The 21,132-nt window shown below is 53.6% G+C and overlaps 1 long non-coding RNA gene across 2 annotated transcripts; it reads right to left on the minus strand.

Annotated features, from left to right (window-relative positions):
- Nucleotides 1-7,696: 7,696 nt before the first annotated feature.
- LOC107179766 lies at nucleotides 7,697-21,084 on the minus strand. 2 transcript variants are annotated; one of them, XR_006221042.1, is made up of 6 exons: nucleotides 20,996-21,084; nucleotides 20,028-20,134; nucleotides 19,273-19,446; nucleotides 18,358-18,434; nucleotides 10,026-10,206; nucleotides 7,697-7,754 (listed from the first exon to the last, which is right to left on the minus strand). It is a non-coding gene; the product is annotated as an uncharacterized LOC107179766 (long non-coding RNA). The 2 variants fall into 2 exon arrangements; XR_006221043.1 differs by lacking the exon at nucleotides 20,996-21,084 and adding an exon at nucleotides 20,309-20,374.
- Nucleotides 21,085-21,132: the final 48 nt, after the last annotated feature.

A 21,132-nucleotide genomic window follows, 5' to 3' on the forward strand; every position in this document is an offset into this window, starting at 1 on the left:
ATCCACTTAGCTCTGAAGGGACAGCAACCGAGCAAAGGGCCATTGGCCCTGCCTTGGGCTCTAGAGACGGCAATGCTTCATGCTTCCCCCCGTCTCAAATGGCTCAAATGCACTTGGGAGGGAAGAGTTTCAGAGCTGGGCTTCCCCAACCTTGGCAGCCACGAACGGTTCGGGAATCCAGCCTTCCAGCCCGAGGCTGCTGCCGCCTGGATCCTGTCGTGTGGCCTTGAACAAGTCACTTCCTCTCTTGAGCTGCAAATTCCGTTGGTAAAAGGGAGCTCTCCAGTCTAAGTCTAGTCCGGCTCCCATGACATGGCAGCCAGGGCCGCTGAAGAGGTGGGCAGGGTTGGGGTGTCCTCTCCCCTCCCTGTCTTCTTGGGGAACGCCAGGCCCCTGCTGGGAGGGGGAGACCCTGCTTTCCCCTGGGGAAGTGAGTCCCAGGGCAGCTCCGTGATGCTCCCCACACTCGCTGTGGGCAGCAGAGCTGAGTGCTGTATTAATTATTACCAACTCCCCCTGGGAAGAAAATTCAAAGTCAGGTCACCATGGTAACCTAGACGGTGGCAATGTGACCAAATTTTTTAAGTGCTCAACGTGTTCCAGGCAAATTACCTCTCAGTGGAAGAGAAAAGAATGGGGCCTCAATCCCACACTTCAGTGGCCGGGGGAAGAAAAACGCAGGAACTCCCACGGGGCCCAAGCCTTTCTAAGGGAGAGGGCGAGGTGGGCGCAGGGCTGTTGCAAGGCCAGAGCAGAGCTGCAGATGACATCCAGGCTTCTGAACGAGGGCCCGGCCAGAGAGCCAGACGCCTTGGGGTTCAGTCCCAGCTCCGGTCCCATCGTGTCTGTAGCCTCCCACTGGTACCCTGACCTCTCTGGGCCTCCGGTAAACCTTCACCCGGCAGTCTCTCTCAAAGGCCCAATGAGATGAACGAGCCAGTGGGTTGTTGACCTCACTTGGGGCTGGGGGTACAAAGGGGAGGCCCAGGGGGGTTTGCTCATCAGATCTTCGAGGCGGAGAGACTTGGATTCAAATCCTACCTCTGCCACCTAGCAGCTGTGTGACCTTGGACCAGTGACTTCACCCTTCTGAGCTCTGGCTTCCTTACCTGTAAGAGGAGGCCGAACAATAGTCCCTCTCCCTCGGCGTGACCGTGATTAAGATAATCCATGAACGGGCGTCCGGGTGGCTCAGTCGGTTAAGCGTCCGACTCTTGATCTCGGCTCAGGTCATGATCTCACGGTTCATGAGATTGGGCCCCACGTCGGGCTCTGCACGGACGACCAGAGCCTGCTTGGGATTCTCTCTCTCTCTCTCTCTCTCTCTCTCTCTCTCTCTGTCTCTCTGAACAATAGATGAACGTTAAAACAAAAAGATAATCCATGTAACGTGCTCAGCACAGCCCCCTGGACACCGTAGGTGCTGATGTCATCATTGTTGCTGCCACTTTAATAAGGGTCCCCTATGCCAGGCTCTGAGTTGAGCAAGTTTTACACAGGACCTATCATCAAATCCTCCCCCATTCTTCTCGCGAGATGGCAGTTACTACTAACCACAGTTCACGAGCGTGGAAACTAAGGTTAGCGAGGCGAGGAGGGGCTCAGACACACCTGACCTGGGTCTGTCTGCCTCCGGACATTCCCTCCGCGGCCTGAGGATGACACGAGCCATGTGTCGACTGCCCTCACTGGATAGTGAACCAGTGGGCACCCTTGGGCACGTCCAAGTTGCATGTCGCGGCCCCTGTATGGCCCCGGACTCCCATCTTCTGGGGTTTGGGATACTGGGATACTGGTGGGCTGAGGCAGTGATGGGGAATTAGAGGCAGGACCCCCCCCAAAAGGCCCCCCCTTCAGGCCACTGCCCCAGGGGGTGCCGGTGGCCATCAGCATTACAATGGCTCTGCCTGTCCCTGGGCCCCTGGCTGTCCTCACACTGTGGGACGCAGATAGCCAGGAGCTGTCTCTGACCTCATCGCGCCCTAGCCACTCTGGCCTTGCATGGCCCTCACCTACCCTTTCCTGCTGGGTCAGCATCCCACCCACCCCCCCCACCCTTGAAGCTGCCCCCAGGCAAAACTGGCTTTCCCGGGACAGAATGAGGTCAGTCCTGTAGGGTGATGGATGGATTTAATAACAGACCATTCCTACTGCCAGCCCATTTGCCCTTCACAGTCCCGGACCCATGTAACGGCCAGAGTCAGCCCCATCTGTCAGGGGACAGGAGTCAGAGGGGGTAGAGACCATCCTCCCAGCCAGCTCAGGGCCCCCCAGGAGCCCAGAGCAGGTCAAAGTCAAAACCCTGAGATATGGGCACCCTCGTTCTAACCTTCTCCTTGACGGTGGTACGCCCTTGAGCAAATCACTGCTCTTCTCTGAGCCTCAGTGTCTCCATCTGCAAAATGGAATGGAAAACGCCCCGCTGCTTGCCTCCTGGGGTTTCTGCAGGGACGGAGCCCGCGGCAGATGTGATCTCCAGGCACTTACAGAGGTGATCCTGGTCACTGCTCATCTTGGTTGGGTTCCCCCAGAAGCCGACCCTGAGATAAGAATAGAGAAGTTCCTTTGGGCAGTGATCCTATGATAGGGAAAGAGAGGGTAAAACAGGCAGAGAGGGAAAGGTTAGGCCGTGAGATCCCTGGGTGGGGAAAAACACATATTTTGAAACAAGGCTGGGAGCCTCTGACCACAGCAGTCTCCCGGGGGCATAAGGTTCCTCTTAAGAATGTTACAGACACCGCCTGCTCCCCCTCAGGTTCCCCTCAGGAATTTGACCAAAGACCTGACTAAAAATAAGCAGTCGACCATAAAATGTATGACCCACAAGGAACGGTGTGGCCCTAGACCACCCCTCATACGATGGAAACCAGCCAATCAAAAAGGAATGACTAGGCATTTAGAGTTATCACGCCGATAAGGGTAAAACCAGAGAAGAAATGAGTGGGGGTGGAAGGGGGGGGCGACCAAAACCTTATAAAACAAGGACCCTCGCCTGTAGTCGCGGGCATTCACTCCCTTCTCTGGAAAGAGAGCTCTCCTACTATTCTTGCTTTCTGATCTTATACTCTAATAAACTTTTGCCGGCTGCTCATTTTATTCGGTGCCCCCCCCCTTTCATTCTTTGCGGCGAGACAACGAATCCTGGGCATCGAGGTTAAAAAAGCATCCTGCAACAATCCCGGGACGCGCCGGTAGGGAAAGGGGGAAACTGAGGCAGGGAAGGAAGAATCCCAGAGTCAGGACGCGCTGGTGAACGAGCCGCAGCGGGGACAGCCGAGGCTCCGCCCCTCTGGAGACTTCCAGGAGATGGGGTGGAATGGGCCTCACGTCTGTCCCAAGAAAGAGGGGAGAAGGCTGGGCTATTTCCCCACCCCCACCCCCTCAGCTCCCACCCGCCCTTGGCCGAGGTCTGCTCCCGCAGACATCAAGGTCCCAGCACTCCCCCAGCCTGCCCGTGTGGGTGAGCAGCCCCTCTGGCCAGCGAAAGCCCTCAGAGGCTGTCCTGTGCACGGGAACGATGATCCTGAGGGGACGCAGGCAGGGCTCCACATGCACGATCTCATTTCCTGTTGCCCGCGGTCAGCCTGGCAGAGGAGGCAGGGTGATGCACCCCATTCTGCGGATGAGGAACATGAGGCTTAAAGGGCTCAGAGGGGGCAGGGTCTTTGGTCCTTGCACGGCCTCTCAGATGGGCAGGGTCCACTTGCTTGTGAGCTGTAAGCAGTAGCATGCTGATAACTGGGTAACAATAGGAGGAAAGAGCCCTGGCTTAGAGGGTTTGCCGGTTGCCATGGCGTAAATACTCCCACCATGGCCGATTTCATGCTACCGCAGTGATGGCTGTCACTGAGCACCAAGTTGGGAAACGATGCTAACCATCGGCTGCCAGGAGCCGGGATGGGCTGGATTCAGCACACCACTGGTTGGAGCCCAGGGCAGCCCTCAGTACCAATAACGCTGACTTTCTCTGCAGGGTGCAAACACATCGTCCTGTTCCGGCTCCCACCCCTTTGCTGCCCCCGTCCCTTCCCTCTGGAACGTCCCTTCCCGCCTGTCCACGTCGCCAAACCTTACTCGCCTTTTCAGAGGCTGCTCTGGTGCCGCTTCCTCCAGGCTGTAGTAGGGGAAGCACCGCCAGCTGCTACGACGAACATGACCCCGTAGCCGCAGTCATTCAACAAACACAATCTAAGTTTACCGCTGCCTGTGGTGGTGGAGTGGGGGCTGTTCTGCTCCCCCTGGAAGGAACGCAGCTTCCTTCCATCATGGATGCCTCATGTCCAAGTTCACCCCAGGACGGGGAGAGAGAGAGCGAGCGAGCACAGGTTCTCACGAGTTTTATGCATATCACTTCTACCCACTTCGATGGCCAGGTCTGCCTCTCCCGACTGCAAGGGGGCCAGGAAGGGTAGTTTCACTGAAAACTGAGGAGAAAACGAAACCGTGAAAACGAACCAAAGCCAGCTTCTGCTTCTATTTCCCCCACACCCCAACTTCCACAGTCCGACCAATTTCCTTCTCTTCTAGATTCTTCCACGACATACCATCCAGAAACGGTTTTTCTTTGGTCTTTGGCTCAGACTGCCCAGCATGGTTCCTGGGGTGGTCTTTTTTGCCTCCATAAACTCACAGAGGCTGAGCTATAGAAGGTTCCTAGAGGCTGGGTTCCCAGTGCTTTCTTTGGGTACGAATCATCTGTGAACTCAGGGTTCACAGATAATGCATATCTGGGGAAGGGCCCATCATTCAGTATCTTTAACCAGCTTAGGTAGTTCAGATGCCCAGCTAACACTGGAACTGCTGATTTAGTTAAAATGTCCCACTTAACAGATGCGAACACTGAGGCCCAGGGGTGGAGGGAGGAATTTGTCCTAAGCCACGGAGTAAGCTAAAACTGGATCTGAAAGTTGAACCCGGGGCTCCTGACTTTTAACTCTGGGCTCTGTCTATATACTATGGTGTTATCTCCCGTAGAAGATCCGATGGTAAATTCCAGCACGAGACACTGGTAGATGCTGAGTTGGTCATGGGTCATCAAGATGACCTTCGTGGTCAAAAGATACTGACTTGAATGTGAGCTCTAGAAGAAGGCCGACCTAGGTTCAAACTCTGCTTTTTGCACCTACTTGTTTTGAGATCTTGGGCAAGACTTCTTACCTCTCTGAGCCTCGGTTTCCTCATCTGGAAAATGGGGGTGATAATAGTACCTATTAGGAGGTTAAAATACAGGAAAAGTGCTCAGTGCTGTATCTGGTAAATTCTCAGTGTGTACTTATTGTTGACTCTGATTATCCGCCAAGGTGAGTGGTTGTTCTCAAGGAGCCTGCGAGGCATCTGGAAACAATCTCAAGGGTGAGCCTTATCCAGGATTGAGAGCCTCATCCGAGTAAAGCTTCATCCACTGTGCAGACAGAATTTTCATGAAAATCAGCTCCCCAAATGTACAGGCTAAGCCTCTGGAAATTCAAGCTGCACTTCTTGACCTCAATTTTTATCCAGTTTGGTGTTTCACTCAGTTTTGAAAATATACCCAAGCTATATGTGTGTGTGTAAGCAAGTCTGAGCAAGCATTGCTTCTGTGCACAGAGGCTGCTCGGGTCCCAGCCCACAGAAACGCCAGGTCAGTTGGGGAGGGCTGGGCTCTGCTGCAGAAACAGATGACCCCCACATCTCAGTGGCTACGGACAACAAAGGTTGCTCTCTCGGTCACTGTCCCCGCCCTTCGTGGCTTGGTTGGAGCCCTGCCCGTGGTAGGCACTCTGGCACATAGGCTGAAGGAGAAACTACCAACTCAATTGTTGCTGTTCCTGTAGCCAAGGAAAAGAAGGCTCTGGAAGAGAGCTCAGGCAATAAAGTGGTATGGCCCGGAAGGGACTCACATCCTCACCAAGTCTCTCTCTTCTCTTAATGTTTATTTATTTTTGAGAGAGACAGAAACAGAGCACGAGCAGGGGAGAGGCAGAGAGAGAGGGAGACACAGAATCGGAAGCAGGCTCCAGGCTCCGAGCGGTCAGCACAGAGCCCGATGCGGGGCTTGAACTCATGGACCGCGAGATCATGACCCGAGCCGAAGTCGGAAGCTTAACCGACTGAGCCAACCGGGTGCCATTGTCACCAAGTCTGAATGGAGATCCCACAGCACGGAGGCACATCCTGGAGCCCATCTCCTTCCTTGTCTGCATAAAGTGGCGTAGAATAGTACCTACTTCAAAGGACTGGTGCGAGGGGCTACCTGGTATAATGCTGAATAACTCTTGAAATAGCACCTGAGAGGGGCACCTGGGTGGCTCAGTCAGTTAAGCGTCCGACTTCGGCTCAGGTCGTGGTCTCATGGTTCATGAGTTCGAGCCCCGCGTCCGGCTCTGTGCTGACAGCTCGGAGCCCGGAACCTGCTTCGGATTCTGTGTCTCCCCCTCTCTCTGCCCCTCCCCTGTGCTCTCTCTCTCTCAAAAATAAATAAACATTAAACACATTTTTTTTTTAAAGGTGAAATTTGTTATATGAATTCTATCTCAATATTACAAAAAAATTAGGATCTCAGTATTATTAAAAAATTAAAAAGATAATAATGCTGATAAATAATAAACAATGGGGAAATCCCCCTCCCCCTGCAGGGTTGTTCACCTTCACCCCAAAACTGCCAGCTCCCATTATAATCCTCATCTCTGGGCTGTCGTTTCTGTGGGCTGGTGTCGCCCTGGCCGGGGCGCCCTTCAGCGTGTGACCTGTGCTCTCTTTCACTCTCAGCGACAGAACTATGCCCACACCACGTGCGTGTAGGGGTCACATCCTGCCACAGGACGACCGCCCTTCTCCAGTCTCCCCAGGCCCTCCTGCTGCCTGGGATCCTATGGGATGCCTGGGATAGAAAAGCCCTTGGCCATCAGCCATCCAGCCCCTTCCATTCAGTAATGAGGAAATCCAGGTCCGGGGCGGGGCGGGGGTGGGGGGGGGAGGGATTTGCCTGATGTCACACAGTGAGATGGTGGCGGAGCTGGACCCAAAACCCAGGTGCCCCATGGTACACCCGGTGTCCCTCCTATGGTGGTGGCGCGTCCGCGGGCAGGAGGTGGGGCTGGGCAACGACTGGGAGACTCTCGGGGCCTCTCTGAGGTCCTCACACCAGACAGGTGCATGAGGACAAGGAGGAGACAGCGGGCTGGCGGGATAGAGGAAAGCTGAAGTCAGACGAGGAGGGTCCCAGCCGCTTGCTACTTCCTGTTTTGCTCACAGCTTTAGTCGTGGGAAACAGTTGTCACCACAAAACTGCAACGCCAAACCCACTAGCTTCCCTTCGTGCATACCCATTCCTCCCACTGGTCTCTGTCTGGGAGCACGTGCCCCCCTCTCTCTCGCTCCAGGCCCACAGAACCGGGCGCCCCTGCCACTCCCACCCCAACTACGAGAGGTAGCTCTGGCTGTCATATGTTCAGGACTCCCTGGGAGCAGTGTTTGAGGAGAAGGGGACACATTCATGGAATGGGGCCGGCGGGCACAGATGCCACATTAAAGGACACAGACTCACAGAGGGTGAAAAGGGTTCCATTTCTGACGTGAAAGTCTCAGTGGATGCTGTCTGTCTTTCCGACCTTTCTGACCTTTGCTAACCTCCCTTCGAGCGCAAAGACCGGCCCTCAGATTGAGAACAGCCAGGGCGCTGGAATTTAAGGACACTACTTGATTACCATTATACTCACACGACTGCTTCGCTTCTACTTGTGGCAATCACGCAAGTCCTCCGTTTACATAGTTTCCTTTGAAAATAAATTTAAGTAAAGACGAGGTGATTTTTCTAGAAACACTGAGTGGCCATCAGCACAGGCAGAAGGGAAAGTGGTTTGGAATGTCTAGGAGTCTGGGAAGCAGTCGGCGGAGGTTTTCCGCGTCTGGGAGGCTGGGCTGAATTAGTCCTGGCTTTCCCCTGCTGGAAGGACCCCGGCCCGGACCTGTCAAAACTGACTCTCGGTGGCCTGAGCCCTTGACTTGCAAAGCATCCAGATTCAGGCTCCCTGCCTGCAGAGCAACACCGGGGTGGGCACTAGAGGCCCTGAAGGCGGGCTCCTGGGTGGAGGCCACCCTCCCTCGGAGGCTGCCTCCTCCTGGGTGTGTGAGCTGCCTTGTCACCTGCGGCCCAGGACCCAGAACCGTCATCCTCCTCTCTTCCCTACCCCCCCTTCCCCACAGCTTTTCCTACAAACCCCTCAAACCACCAATTACTTGGGCCTCCCTCTCACTCCCTACCGTTGTAGGTAAAGTTGAGGTTCCCTGGCACCCTACTTCCTGGACCGTGGTTCACCTTCCCTGTGCTTCTTCTCCCAGGTGCAGTCCCCTCCCTGTCTCCCCACTGCCCAGGGAAGCTGCCCTCGAGTCTGATGTGGTTTTCTGGCACCTTCCTTTGAAACCCTACCACCACCACTGCCACCACCCAGATCTGTGGGACCCCTGTAGAGCCGGGCCAGGACTAGGGTGAGGATAGTGAGGTGCCCAGGGTGCAAAATTTATGCAGATGTCCATTCTCAGTGGCCACCCCGACGGGGAGTGTCTCCTTAACTATGTGTCCAAGGTACCTCACTTGCCTCACCCTAGTCCCACACCTGTTGCAGAACACAGGAGAAAGAAAACCTGCTGGTGAAAGGATGTTCCGGGGATTACTGGGGTTCTGAGTAATGTTCATAGCAGTTACCCCTTTGGGATCCTACAACAACATCTCCCAGGAGCAAGGCTGTTGCCTAAACACAGCTGCGTGGGGTGTGCACTGAACAAGGGTGTGACGCCAAGGGGTAAGTGTGGCTGAAATCCACCTGTCTCCACTCTGTGTGTCTGAGCATGGGGCCTGCGTCACCCTGGAAAAGGGGGTACCTGGTTGTGTTTTATCCGCTGGTGACGGAGGCTTTCAGTACCTCCCACCAGAGTATGGAATGTGCTAGTGATGGCCCTGCAGGCAGCATGGAGCAAAGGTGACGGGAGAGGGAAGGCACTTGCCCTGGGACACAACAGCAGGGCACCAGGACCCGAGTTTCTTGAGTCTTCACTTCATCTTCCCTTTACTTTTTACCGCTCAAGTACAATATGTTAGACGACTGAGTGCTCTGCACAGGCAGAGCTGAGTCTAAAGCAGATGTCCCTTTTATGCCCTTTCTTGCCTGCCCCTCCCCCGCCTTGCTAAGGCCGAGTTAATTCCCTCCACGTCTTTTCAAGCAGCTTGGGCTCGCCTCTAATCCCACGTCTGTCCTCCCCACTGGACTGCGGATTCCTAGAGGGCAGAGACTGTGTCCCGCGGCCTCAGTCTCAGCACATGGCCTGGTAAATTCTAAGTGCGCTGGGCGTGCATCACCCACATTTCCTGGGAACCCTGGGGACCCAGGCTCGGTGCCACGAGGCCAGAGCACTTAATAAGACACAGATCATTAAACAAAAGTAATTTAAAAATAATGCCAACTGTGACTTGTGTCCCTCTAATACCCTTACAATCCTTTTCCCTCCGTGTCCCCGTCCCTTTCTCTCTCTCTTTTCCATTTCAGGCCCTCTCCACCTATTTTCTTGCTTCTGTGATACAAAACCTGGAAACTAGGTTGTCCAAGAGCCGGAGTCACATTCCAGAGGGAGGGCAGGTATAGCGGATCAGCCGGTTGTCCTCCAACCCTGTCCCCCTCTCCCTCACTGGCACGTGGCTGCTCTGCTAGACGTGATGTTTCCTGGCCTCCCTGGCAGGAGTGGCCACGGGACTAAGTCCCGGCCGTCGGAACGTGAATGCAAGCAAGGGAGGCCACTTTGAGGCCGAGGCCTTCTTTTTCCTCTCTGCTTGGCTGCAGCCAGCCGTGGCGACAACCCCCAAAGGGGGCGATGAAGCTTATGGGATGGAAGCGTCCCACCGCGGAAGGGTCTCTGAATGGCCAGGGCCTCCTGTATGAGAGACGGTGTCCTCGCACGGGGCCTGCTGTGCGAGAGGCCAGGACACTTCTATATTCCTTACGCTGTTCTGTGTTGGGGTGTCTTTGCCCCAGCGGAGAGCAGTGTAGGCTTACCCGTAAGTAAGAGAGCCAGGAAGGGGAGAGGCTGGCTGAGCAGTTACAACCAGAATCTTCTCCAGGAGAAAGGGCGAGCGGAGTCCGGGCCTCCCACACGACGGGCTCTGTCCCATTACACGCTTGGTGGAATGACGGAACGGCCAGGGGTGCTCCCAGCAGAAACAAATGATGACGGTTTCTTGTGTAACCAAAGGGGAAGGGGAAAGAATGGGGTCACCTGGCATCCGGGTTCAGTGCTGTCAGACCCTCAAAAGCAACAGAAACAACCTCCGTTCTATCTGCCACTGTTCTACAGGACTCTTACTTACCCTGCCGGCCTTCCCTGAGGGGAGGGCAACAGCAAGCCCCCTGCTTTCACAAGGGCCTCCCAGAGGAGAGTGGGAGGCTTGCCCAAGGTCACCCCGGCTGTTAGAGGCGGAAGGGCCATGGAAACCCCAAGAAGGGATTTGGAGCCAAAAAGGATTTGAACCTGGAAGCAGATGGGGAAACCAGCAAGGGAACCCTCCCCAGGTGGAAAGATTAACTCAAGAAGCTGTGGCCAAAGACAATGGATGGAAATGACCTAAGGAATTGCAGGAAGGAGAGAAGCCTGCTGTCCAGGCACCTGGCGGGGTTCCTCACAGCCTGCTGAGTGGCCACCATTCACACTGACTGGAGGCGCTAGGGCTGGAGGAAGACGCCAAGGCTGAAACATTGAGGTCTGAAAAGGAAATGCAGGAACCACAAAGTTCTGTGAATTGTCTGAGCCAAAAGAGACAAAATGGCCTTGGGGAGGGTCTGGAGCCCAGACGGCCAGGGGGAAGGAAAACCTGATGGGCCTCCAATCTTCCCAGGTAACGTCCTTTCTTTTCAACATTCCCTGAACATTTATGGAGTACCTATAGTATACCCTGCACCTCTGTACCCTAAGGATACAGCCATGAACCAAACAGGAAAAAAAACAAACAAAACATCTTTCAGGGGCCCCACCTGCTAGTGGGGGAAGCAGACAGTAAAACACAACCACAAGAAATAAGTCAATTCTGCAGTGTCAAGATGCAGTAAGAACAAAAAACAAAAATAAAAACGAAAAACGATGGGACCAGGAGTGACGGAGATGAGACTGACTGCGTAATTTGCAGAGCCCAGCGCAGAACAAAAACGTGGGGCCCTTGTTCCAAAGGCAGAGAAAAGAGCTGTTAAAGGTACACAGGAAATTTTCCCTTCTTTCTGCAGTCTCCTCTCTCCCTCTCTCTTTGTCTCTCAACTTGTCACTGTGTTTTTATTTGCTGTTTAATGTCATTCTAAGTAAAGACAAATCTTAAATTACCAGCATGGGTTTTACCACTCTTTATATTGTACAATGCCAGCTTTGAAATGAAAATATCAGAGCATTTAACTCGTACGTGGAGTCACAGAAATTACACAATTTGTATTTCATGGCTTGTCCCCAAGGGTGCCCCAAGCCTGCCAGAAGAGGCCAAACAGAAAGAACTGGAGAGAGGAAGAGCTGATCTGCCCAGCTAAAGTTTAAGTGAGCTCTTCTGGGAACAGAGATACCCTTAGGGTAAAAAGTATCCTGGGTACCCGCGGGCCCTGCCACACTATGGTGGAGGCACCCACTCTCCAGAGCCTGACCGTTGCCAAGTTCCCCTTACCAAATTGTCCCTCCCCCCAGATGCAGGACTGATGGGTAGCACCCAGGTGAGGGTGGGGCCTACGGAACTCAAGCCTGGCCTCTCCTTCCCACGGGGCCACTCTTCCAACCCTTGGCAAATGGGTAACCCCCAAAGGTCTTTAAGCTTCCATTCTGGGCTGTGCTCAGGACCTGCATCAGGGTCTTGCCCCACTGAGATGTGGCCTTTCTGGCCAGTCACCTACTGGACGCGCCACGATGCTGCCAGTGCAGGGTGGGGACAGCCATGCCCTGTCCCAAGATGCTGTGGGGTGTGTGCACCTGACCTCCCCTCCCCTGTCCCGGGTCTGTGATCGGGGTGCTGCCAGCCACCAAAGACAGCCATAGTCTTCGAGCAGGGCCAGAGAGGGGAGGCGGAACGGGGCCGGAGGTGCTAATGGGCAGGGGACCAGGTGGCACATGTGAGCTGAGGCCAAGTTCCTGGCGCGTATCCCCTTGTCCCATCAGACTTCACTTACAAAACACAAATTCAAAGATAAAATTATTAAGAATTTCGAGACAGTGATAGTGGAGCATAAAATGCAAAGTGTGGGACTCATCTGAGCATAGGGTACTGAGTCGGGGTGCTGGCTGTGCTCCCAGAAGCCAGCCCTGGAGGGAGGAGAGGTTGTCACTCTGAACAAATGTTCCCAGAAGGCTTTGTTAAAAAGATGATGTCTGAGCAAAGACTTGAAGAATGAGAAGGAATGAACCACTCAGATTTCAGAGGGAAGGGTGTTACAGGCAGAGGGAACAGTATGTACAAAGGCCCTGGTTTGAGAACGTGCCTAATGTATCCAGGGGGCAGCCAAGAGGCCCATGCAGCTGGAGTGGAGGGGTTAGGGGCCAGTTGTGCAAGGCCCTGGGGGACAGTTAAGGGATTGGGGCTTTTGGTCTGAGAGAAAGGGGGAGCCAAGGAAGGGTTTTTTATAGAGGAGTGACACGATCAGATTTAGGTTTCCAAGGGGCTTCTGCTGGGTTAAGCCTAGGCTGGAGGAAGCAGGGAAATAAGCCAAGCAGCTACCGCAATAACCCGGGAGAGGGATGACGGTGGCTTGGACCACCAGCCTTTAAGGATGGGTGGTCAGAACCTGGGTATTTAGTAACATTCCAACATATTTATTCAGCCCCCAGTACACCACCTATGGTCAAGGCTCAGGGGGTTAATGAAGCAGGAGACACCAGGTTCCAGCTGTTGTGGAGCTTTCCAGTGAGGTAGAAACAGATGATAAACCAAAACAGAAGGGCCTCTCTGACATGTCATTTCAGCTGAAATCTGAGCGACATAAGGAGCCACCGTGAGATCGGGGAAAATCATTCCAAGTAGAGGACACAGCATGTGCTTTAGTCAGCTCAGGCTGCCATAACAGAATATTGCAGACTGGGTGGCTTAAATGGAAATTTATTATTATTTTTCCCCAGGTTTGAAGGCTGGGAAGTCCAAGATCAAGGTGCCCGCCAATTCAGTTCCTGGTGAGTGCTCTCTTCCTAACTTGTAGACGCCCAACCTTTTTTGCTATGTCTTTGCATAGCCTTTCCACAGCACCTACAAGTGATCTCTCTCTTTCTTTCCTCTTCCTATTTTTAAAAAACTGTTTAATTTTTTGAGAGAGAGAGCTAGAGCAGGGGATAGGCAGAGATGGAGGGGACGGAGAATCCAAAGTGGGTTCCACACTGGCAGCAGAGAGCCCGACGTGGGGCTTGAACCCACGAACCTGTGAGATCACGACCTGAGCCGAAATCAAGAGTCAGACACTCAACTGACTGAGCCACCCAGGTGCCCCTCTTTCCTCTTCTTATAAGGCCACCAATCCTATCAGATTAGCTCCCCACACTCTTGACTTCACTTAACCATCCTTGCCCCCTAAAAGCCCTAGGTCCACATACAACCACATTGGGGGGCTTCAATAGGCTCAACTTAGGAGTTGAGGTTGGGGAGAGACAGTTCAGTCCAAAGAACCCTGAGTTGGCAAATGAGCTTGGCCAATCCGAGGCAAGGCAAAGAGAAGGCCAGTGGGCACGGGGGGAGAATGTTTCAGACACAGGTGGGCAAGGCGGGCAGCAGGCAGCTCACACAGCCTTACAAACTAGGCCAGGAAATCTGGATTCTACTCTAAGGGCTGACCATTTCTGAGCACTCCCTATGTGCCAGGCACATGCTAACGACCCTACGGGCATCATCTCATTTAACTGTCACAGTCATCCTAAGAGGTAGATGTTCTCTCTGCCAATTTCACAGTAAGGAGACCGAAGCCCGAGCAGCAGTGTTCACAGAAAGGAGGCGCCCTGTGCTTGCCTGTCGTGGTGCTCAGCCCCGCCAGGGGAGGAGTACAGAGCAGCCCTTAGCTGAGCCCCTGGAATGGGCCCTCCAGACTGGGTGGCCTCAGAAGCAGACGTTGGATTCCATCCAACGGAGGCATATTGAGCATCTGATCCTGGTGAGGGGTTCCTCCGTGTGAATCAGCCACAGTCCGGGCGAGTTAGGACAGGGCTTCTCAAAGTGAGGTTCTCAGTCTTCTATATCCAAATGTCCTGGGCACAGATTCCTGCCCCACCAGCAGCTAGTAGCTTGGAAAGCTCAGAGGGTGTTGCCAGGAGTTTGCATCTTAAACAGATGTCCCCACGGGAACCTCTGCTGCAGGGGGAGGGGCAGGCAGCTGGGCAAGCAGCTGGCGAAGGGGGCACAGGAGACAGGCATCAGCTGCACCTGCAGAGGGGCCCGAAGCCTTCTGCTGGTGAATGACTTCTTGAAGTAATGTTGCAGCCGGGCGTTGAAGGAGGTGGAAAGTGGGGAGGGCGGGAGAGGGCATTCCAAATGGAGGCACCTGCACAGGCAAAGACTTGGGGGCTGGGCACAACCAGAGGAAAAGGGGAGAGGGGGAGGGTAAGAGGAGGTTGTGCACCAGCTTTCTTCGCTCCCCACTGGGACCAAAGGACAAAGTGACCAAGGTTAGCTTCGTCAGCCTGCAACAGCTGTGGGGACAGCTTTATTGCAGAGGCCCCTGCTGGCTGCACAGGCAGAGCCCCCTTTGCCCAGGCCCCCGGAGAGTTCTTCCTGCTGAGGGAGGAGGTGGATGGGCGGATTTCACAGAGAACAAAGGGGCTGGAGGCTTGGGGGAGGGGATGAGCGAGGACCTCTGTGTGGAGCATGGTGACCCATGGCCCTTCCCTGGGTGGCCCTCAATGGGTTGGCTGGGCAGAGGGGACAGGAGGTGGCCTGCTACGGGCCCCAGAGCAGTCACACCCAGAGGGGTGCTGGAGCTAGGTGCTGGAGCTGGCGGGCTCACAAGAGCAGACTGTAAAAATATTCAGGAACTTTGTAAGCCGGTTGTTAAATTTTGGTAACTTGAAATTGGCCTTGATGGGTGTTTACACAGCATGGAAATTGGCAAAAAATCAAGGATTTTTTTTTTTTTTTAATTCTTCCACGGAGCTGATTAATCAGCACTTCACTGACAAGGGAGCCACAGCCACTAGCATCATGGGGCGGGCGGTAGCCGGAGACCCTTATCCAAAACACACCCTCCTGTGCAGGGCACAAGAAACAGCCAGGTACATCAGACACACTCAAGTGTCCCTGCTCTCAAGGAGCAACCGGTCTGTAGGGAGACAGCAACAACAACAAAAAAGCCACAACCTGGGATGTTCTCAACCAGGGAAATAATGCTAACAACAGCTGCTATATCTTGAGTCCCTCCCATGGGTCATGCTGCTGGGAACCTCTCCCCCATCACCTCCGCTCCTCACAGCCGATCCCACTACACAGATGGGAAAAACGAAGCTCGACAAAGTCACCTGCCCGGGATCACACGGCTGGCAAAGTCACGTCCAAAAGCCACACCATTCTCCCTCGAGCTTGTGTGAAGTTCCTTAACCGCTGCAGCGCCCTGCCTCCACACACCATGCTGCATGCCTGGGGCAGGTGCAGGGCTGGCAGTGGGAAAGGCTTCCCAAGAGTGGTGACATTCAGTCTGGGTTTTAAAGGATGAATAAGAATTTGCCGGTTTTAGGGCGCCAAGAAAGGCATTCCAGATGGGAGGAGAAGCCCAGGAGAAGGCATGGAGGAGTAAGAGGGCATGGGAAGTTTGGGGGAAGAGAGAACACGGTTGGATTACAAGGTTATATCATGGGGAAGCAGGCAAGATGGGAAGGTAGGTGGGACTTTAGTGAGAGGGGCCTTGAATGCCAGGCTAAGAGATGTGGTCTTTTATCCTAAAGGCTTGGGGGTCACGGAAGTGGAAGGTCCTGGGACCCATATCCGAGAACGATGTAAGTATTTCGGCGAGATTGCTACTATATCCATTTTTACAAGTTGCCCTGGAGCAAATGCTTCTCAAACCATCTGTGGAAAAGGACCATTTTTTAAAAAATTTCTAATCTGTCCCAGACCAATACTTTTGTAAAATACAAGGAAAAAATGAATTACTAGAAAAATAAAATGAAAAAAAAAAAACCAGCCATTTGTTTTTATGATGAGATTCAAGACCTACGATTACTCTATCGGATTGCGCTACAAGTTTTCAACCCTTAGTTTCTGCGTTCACTTTGATAGAAAAGAGCTGGTCCAGGCAGTCTCTGTTATAGGCACACATCTAGGACAAATAAGGGTTCTCCTCGTGAGAGTCGAGCGCTGCCAAACAAATGCTATTTTGGAGATGAGGAATCTGTCGTCCAGAGAAGGTAAAGTGGCCTGCCCAAGATCACATAGCTGGTGAGAGGCAGGGCTAGGATTTAAACCCAGGGCTGTCTGCCTTATTGAGGCTGTCTGCCTCAATCCACCTGCTGGGTGCAGCCCAGACCCTCTCAGCAGAGCCCTCCGGCCTGGCCCTGTAGCCTTGTCCCTGCTCTTAACACAAGGTCAAGAGCCCTGCAGTGGGGGGAAATGGCACCATTGTAAGAAGGGAACTTCCTTGCCCAGGGTCCCACGCCCGAGGTTGGCAGAAGCAGCCAGCCTCCAGGGCTCCTGACACAAGTCTGTCCTCAGTGTCACCACTCCGCCTGCTTCTGTGCCTGTGCGCTGACCTCTAGGCCAGACAGTGCCAAGGAGGGCAAGGGAGGGAGGGGCACGAGGAGGCAGGGGACGTACCAATTGCTGGCAATTACACAGTGCTTTGTCATTCTTAATTAGCTCAGCGGCTCCATAGGCAAAGACCTCCCCGTGGAAGCAGAAGACAGCGGCTGGTGCTACCCAGCGGGGGCAGACTGGGTGGGTAGGGGTCCCCCAGGAGCACTTTCCCCAACGCGTTTAGGTGCTGCTGCTTCTTCAACTGCAGAGGGCCACCCACTTGCTGGGCACATGCTGAGCACCAGAAGACAGAACTTAAGTCGAGGCCTTAGATGCATACTGGCCACCGCCTCGGTGCCAGGGAACCCTGGGGTGAATGATGATTTCCAGCCCCCAGGCTTGAGACATACCCCGCTGCTGGGGGAAGCAAACAGGTTCAGCCATAAAACATGAATGACGACCAGAGTTACCATTTACTAAGCACCTGCCACATGGCAGGCGCTAGGCCAAGCGTTTCCCACATATTATCCAATAGAAGCCTTACAAAGCCCTCTAAAGTGGGTATTATTCCTGCTGTACGGATGAGGAAACTGAAGCCCGTTAGCTAGGATTGCATAGATATAGATATAGATATAGATTAGATATAGATATAGATATAGATATAGATATAGATGGAGAAGTTGGTTTTAAAGTTTTTGTTTGTTTGATAGAGAGAGTGAGTGGGGGAGGGCCAGAGGGTAAGAGGGAGAGAGAGAATCTCCAAGCAAGCTTCTCAATCTTATCGTGGAGCCTGACGCGGGGCTCAAACTCACGAACCGTGAGATCATGACCTGAGCTGAAACCAAGAGTCGGATGCTCAACTGACTGAGCCACCCAGGCGCCCCTGGAGGATTTGGTTCAGAGCCCAAGTATGTAGAACTCCAAGGTCAAACAGTTGACTAGGGGAGAGAGAGAGAGTGAGAGCTTGGGCGCGCGAGAAGAGGAAGCTTGTGAGGGAAGACAAGTGTGTGGGTAGCTACGACTGGGTATTGGGGAGGAGGCCAACTAGACTTTCAGGGCAAAGGTGGGTAGGCTGGGAGAGTTGAGGAGGCAATCTGGCTGGATGTTTCTGGAAGAGGAAGCATCATGAGAAGGGTCTGAGGAGGGAAGGGTTCAGAACAAATTGGTTAGAGTTGCTGGATCAGTGGGACACAGGAGGCAGGTCAGGTGAAAAGTCAGAACCAAGTCTCAGGAGGAATGTGTGGGCTCCTGACTCATCAGTAACCCAAGTTCCCTCCGATTCCCGGGGAGAGGGCTGTCTCAGACCTGGGCCTGAGGTGGAGGGGGAAGTCCTACCTCTCTAGTCGGGAGAGGGGGTGGGGGCTCTGGGGTGAGGCTGGACGACCCGCAGCTCGGACCGGGCCAGGTCCCAAACCCAGGAGGGCTCCCTTCCCTGGGGGCCAGTCAAGAACCATGATAAGAACAGTCATTCCACCTTTACTATCCAGCCAGTCAGGAGAGTGACTCCGATTTTATTAAAATATACAATATATATAGCACTCATTATAGGCCAGGCATAATTCTAAATACGTTCCAAACTTTAACTCTTTTAATCCCTACACTAATCCATGAGGTATAATCCCCCCTTGACAGATGAGGAAACTGAAGTCCGTGGAATTTAAGTGACTTACTTAAGGTCACGAAGTAAAGAGGCAGGGGAGACAGGATCCCGGGCGCCAGTATCCATGTGTTTAACTACTGTGCTCTGCTGGTGGGGGAAAAGAAAATACACTCTGCTGTAAAGACTCCCATTTTACAGATGGAAAAACTAAGGCCAAGCCAGGTAAAGGGACTGGCTCAGGCAAGGAGGGAGGACAGATCACTGGAGGAAATCGGGGCTCCTGACGTAGGCTAGGCTTCTGTCTTGGTCCCAGTGCAAGTCCAAGTGATAGCTGGAGAGAAGCTGAGAGCCCTCCCAGGGAGGGAGCCCTCCCTGGCACCCACTATCTCATCTGGGGTCCCAAAAGGGCCCAGGGCGGAGAAAACAGTAAGATTACAATCCTGGCACCCTTTTCCTAAAGACAAAAGCCAGTTATAACCACAGGTAGCTTTTCCCTCCCTTTTATTTATTTTCTTTCTCTCTTTTTTTTAAAGTTTATTTATTTATTTTGAGAGACAGAGAGTGACCAGGGAGGGGCAGAGGGAGATGGAGAGAAAATCCCAAGCAGGTGCTACACCGTCAGTGAGGAGACCTACTCAGGGCTTGAACCCAGGAATCGGGAGATTGTGACCTGAGCTGAAATCAAGAGTCAGATGCTTAACCGACTGAGCCACCCAGGAGCTTCTATTTTTCTTTCTGATTGCTAAAGGCTATACGACCACTGCAAAAAATTTTTACAAAGTTAGATCACATGAGCAAAAAGAAAAGAATAAAAAAATCGCCTTAAAACCCCTCCTTGAATACCGGTATATTTTCAAGACTTCTCTGCTCCCTCTCGGTTTTTATAAGCATCCAAGCTGTGAAGCAAGAGACTTGGCTTCCGATGCTGGCTTGCTGTGTGTCCTTGGGCAAGTCCCTGCCCTTCCCTAGGCCTCAGGCTCCTTACCTGCGAAATGAGGGTTTGGACACGGTGACCTCAGAGGAGGCCCCTTGCCGCTCTGACCTTCTGTTTCTGCTTCTGTTCCTGGATTGGCAGAAGGGGCACGAGCCGGCTGCCCCTCTGCGGGGGATTCATGGCTGACAGCTCCCAGCAAGCCACCTCCGGGACGATGCGATGGCCCTGGAAACAGCCTTCGCTGCAGTCTCAGCGTTCCCAGGCCCGCCTGCCCGCTAGGCCCATATGGTGCCCCCTGCCAGCTGGACACCACCAGCTGCCCTTCACCTGCCAGCCCTGGGTGACTGCTTTTCCTTCAGGCTCCAGAATGCTCTCTCTGCTGCCCCGGAACCTAGCTGGCTCAGGGTAAGAGAGCTGGGGGCCTCTGCCCTGAGGACCTATCTACCCATCGCCACAGCCCTTTGGGGAGAAGACAGCCTCATACGGTAAAAAAGATAGAGGGAGGGAGGGAAGAAGACAGGAAGGAACACTGACTGTAATCCAACTCCATTTGGACCCCTTGCTAGGCATTCAGGAATGAATCCGAAAAACGCACTGCCCTTGAAGGATCCAGAGTCTAGTGGAGGCAACAAGAGTAGAAACAGGCAGCAGAAACACTTGCAATGCTGAGAGCTCAGGCCTGTGAGATCCCAAAGGGAGAAGCCTACTAGATAGCAGTCAGGGAAGGCTTTCTGGAGGAGGCAACTTCATAGGTCAGTTCTCAAGAAAAGGTGTCTGCCTTTCCAACTCAAGTTTTTAATTCTTACCGGCAGCCCTGTGGAATAGGTGTTGTTGTCCCTTTTACAGATGATGCTCGGAAAGGTGAGTTCACAACCACCAAATGAAGAAAAGCCAGGTTCAAATCCCCATGAGCCTGGGACAGAATGAGACAGAATGGCTGAAAAAGCACTTGGTTTATACTCTGAGAGAGGAATGTCAGTGGGGCCTCACTACCCAGCTGGGGATAGCACAGCCCCATTTCCCCCTCAACACAGGAACAGGACTCCTGTCTTCTGTGCGAGGAGCAGTCCTAGAGGCTGAAGTTCACCTTGCTGAAGCATCCCCATCTAGAAGGAGCAAGGCTGTGGCATGAAGACAAGTGCTCTCTTTTGACTCCCTTCCACAAAGCGTAACGGGAAGGCATAGGATCCTAGAGAGAATCCTCAATCCTAGCCTTAGAACATCTGTGCTTGAGGAATTCTAGAATCCACACTCCCCTCAAAATGCCTCCTAGTAACCATGGCAGGGTCTGGGTCAAGGTCATGCGGCACCTGGCCCTTCCAGGTTGGAAGGATGGCTAGAAATAGGATCCCATTTCCTTTGACAGATAAAGATGAAGACATAGTGGGGGGGGGGGGGGGAAGAAATTGCCTAAGGTAACACAGCAAGTCAGTGTCAGAGCATAACACCCAGGTCGTATCACTACCTGGGGGGTGGGGTGGGACAGCCCAGATGCCCAGGTGGTGCCAGAGAGCACCCTGGGTGCTGTTGGAGGAGTAAAATCCCCAACTGGTCTTACTAAGGCAAACTTTTATAGTCCTGCGCAGTACTCAGCAAAGTTCTAATACCCCAACTCTCCTAAGCCTCGGACAAGACTCTTCTTTCCCACCCTAAGTCTACCCATCTGTAAAATGGCCCCCAACTACCTTTCAGCTGGGCTGCTTAGAAATCCTAGGAATAAGGGGATTGGAAGAGGGAAGAAAAGAGGGGGCGTCTTGGGCTTTAGGCTCCCTACCTCAATGGCGCCCTTCACCGGGACAGCCTCGGGGAGTAGAGAGCAGGAGCCGGGCCAGGCGTGGCGAGGCAGGGCCGTCGGGGGCGGGCCCAGGGGCGGGGCCTAGCCGACCATCGCCCCGCCCCGTCGGACGCCTG

Source organism: Panthera tigris, chromosome C1 (genome assembly GCF_018350195.1).
Source record: "Panthera tigris isolate Pti1 chromosome C1, P.tigris_Pti1_mat1.1, whole genome shotgun sequence".
Classification (NCBI taxonomy): domain Eukaryota; kingdom Metazoa; phylum Chordata; class Mammalia; order Carnivora; family Felidae; genus Panthera; species Panthera tigris.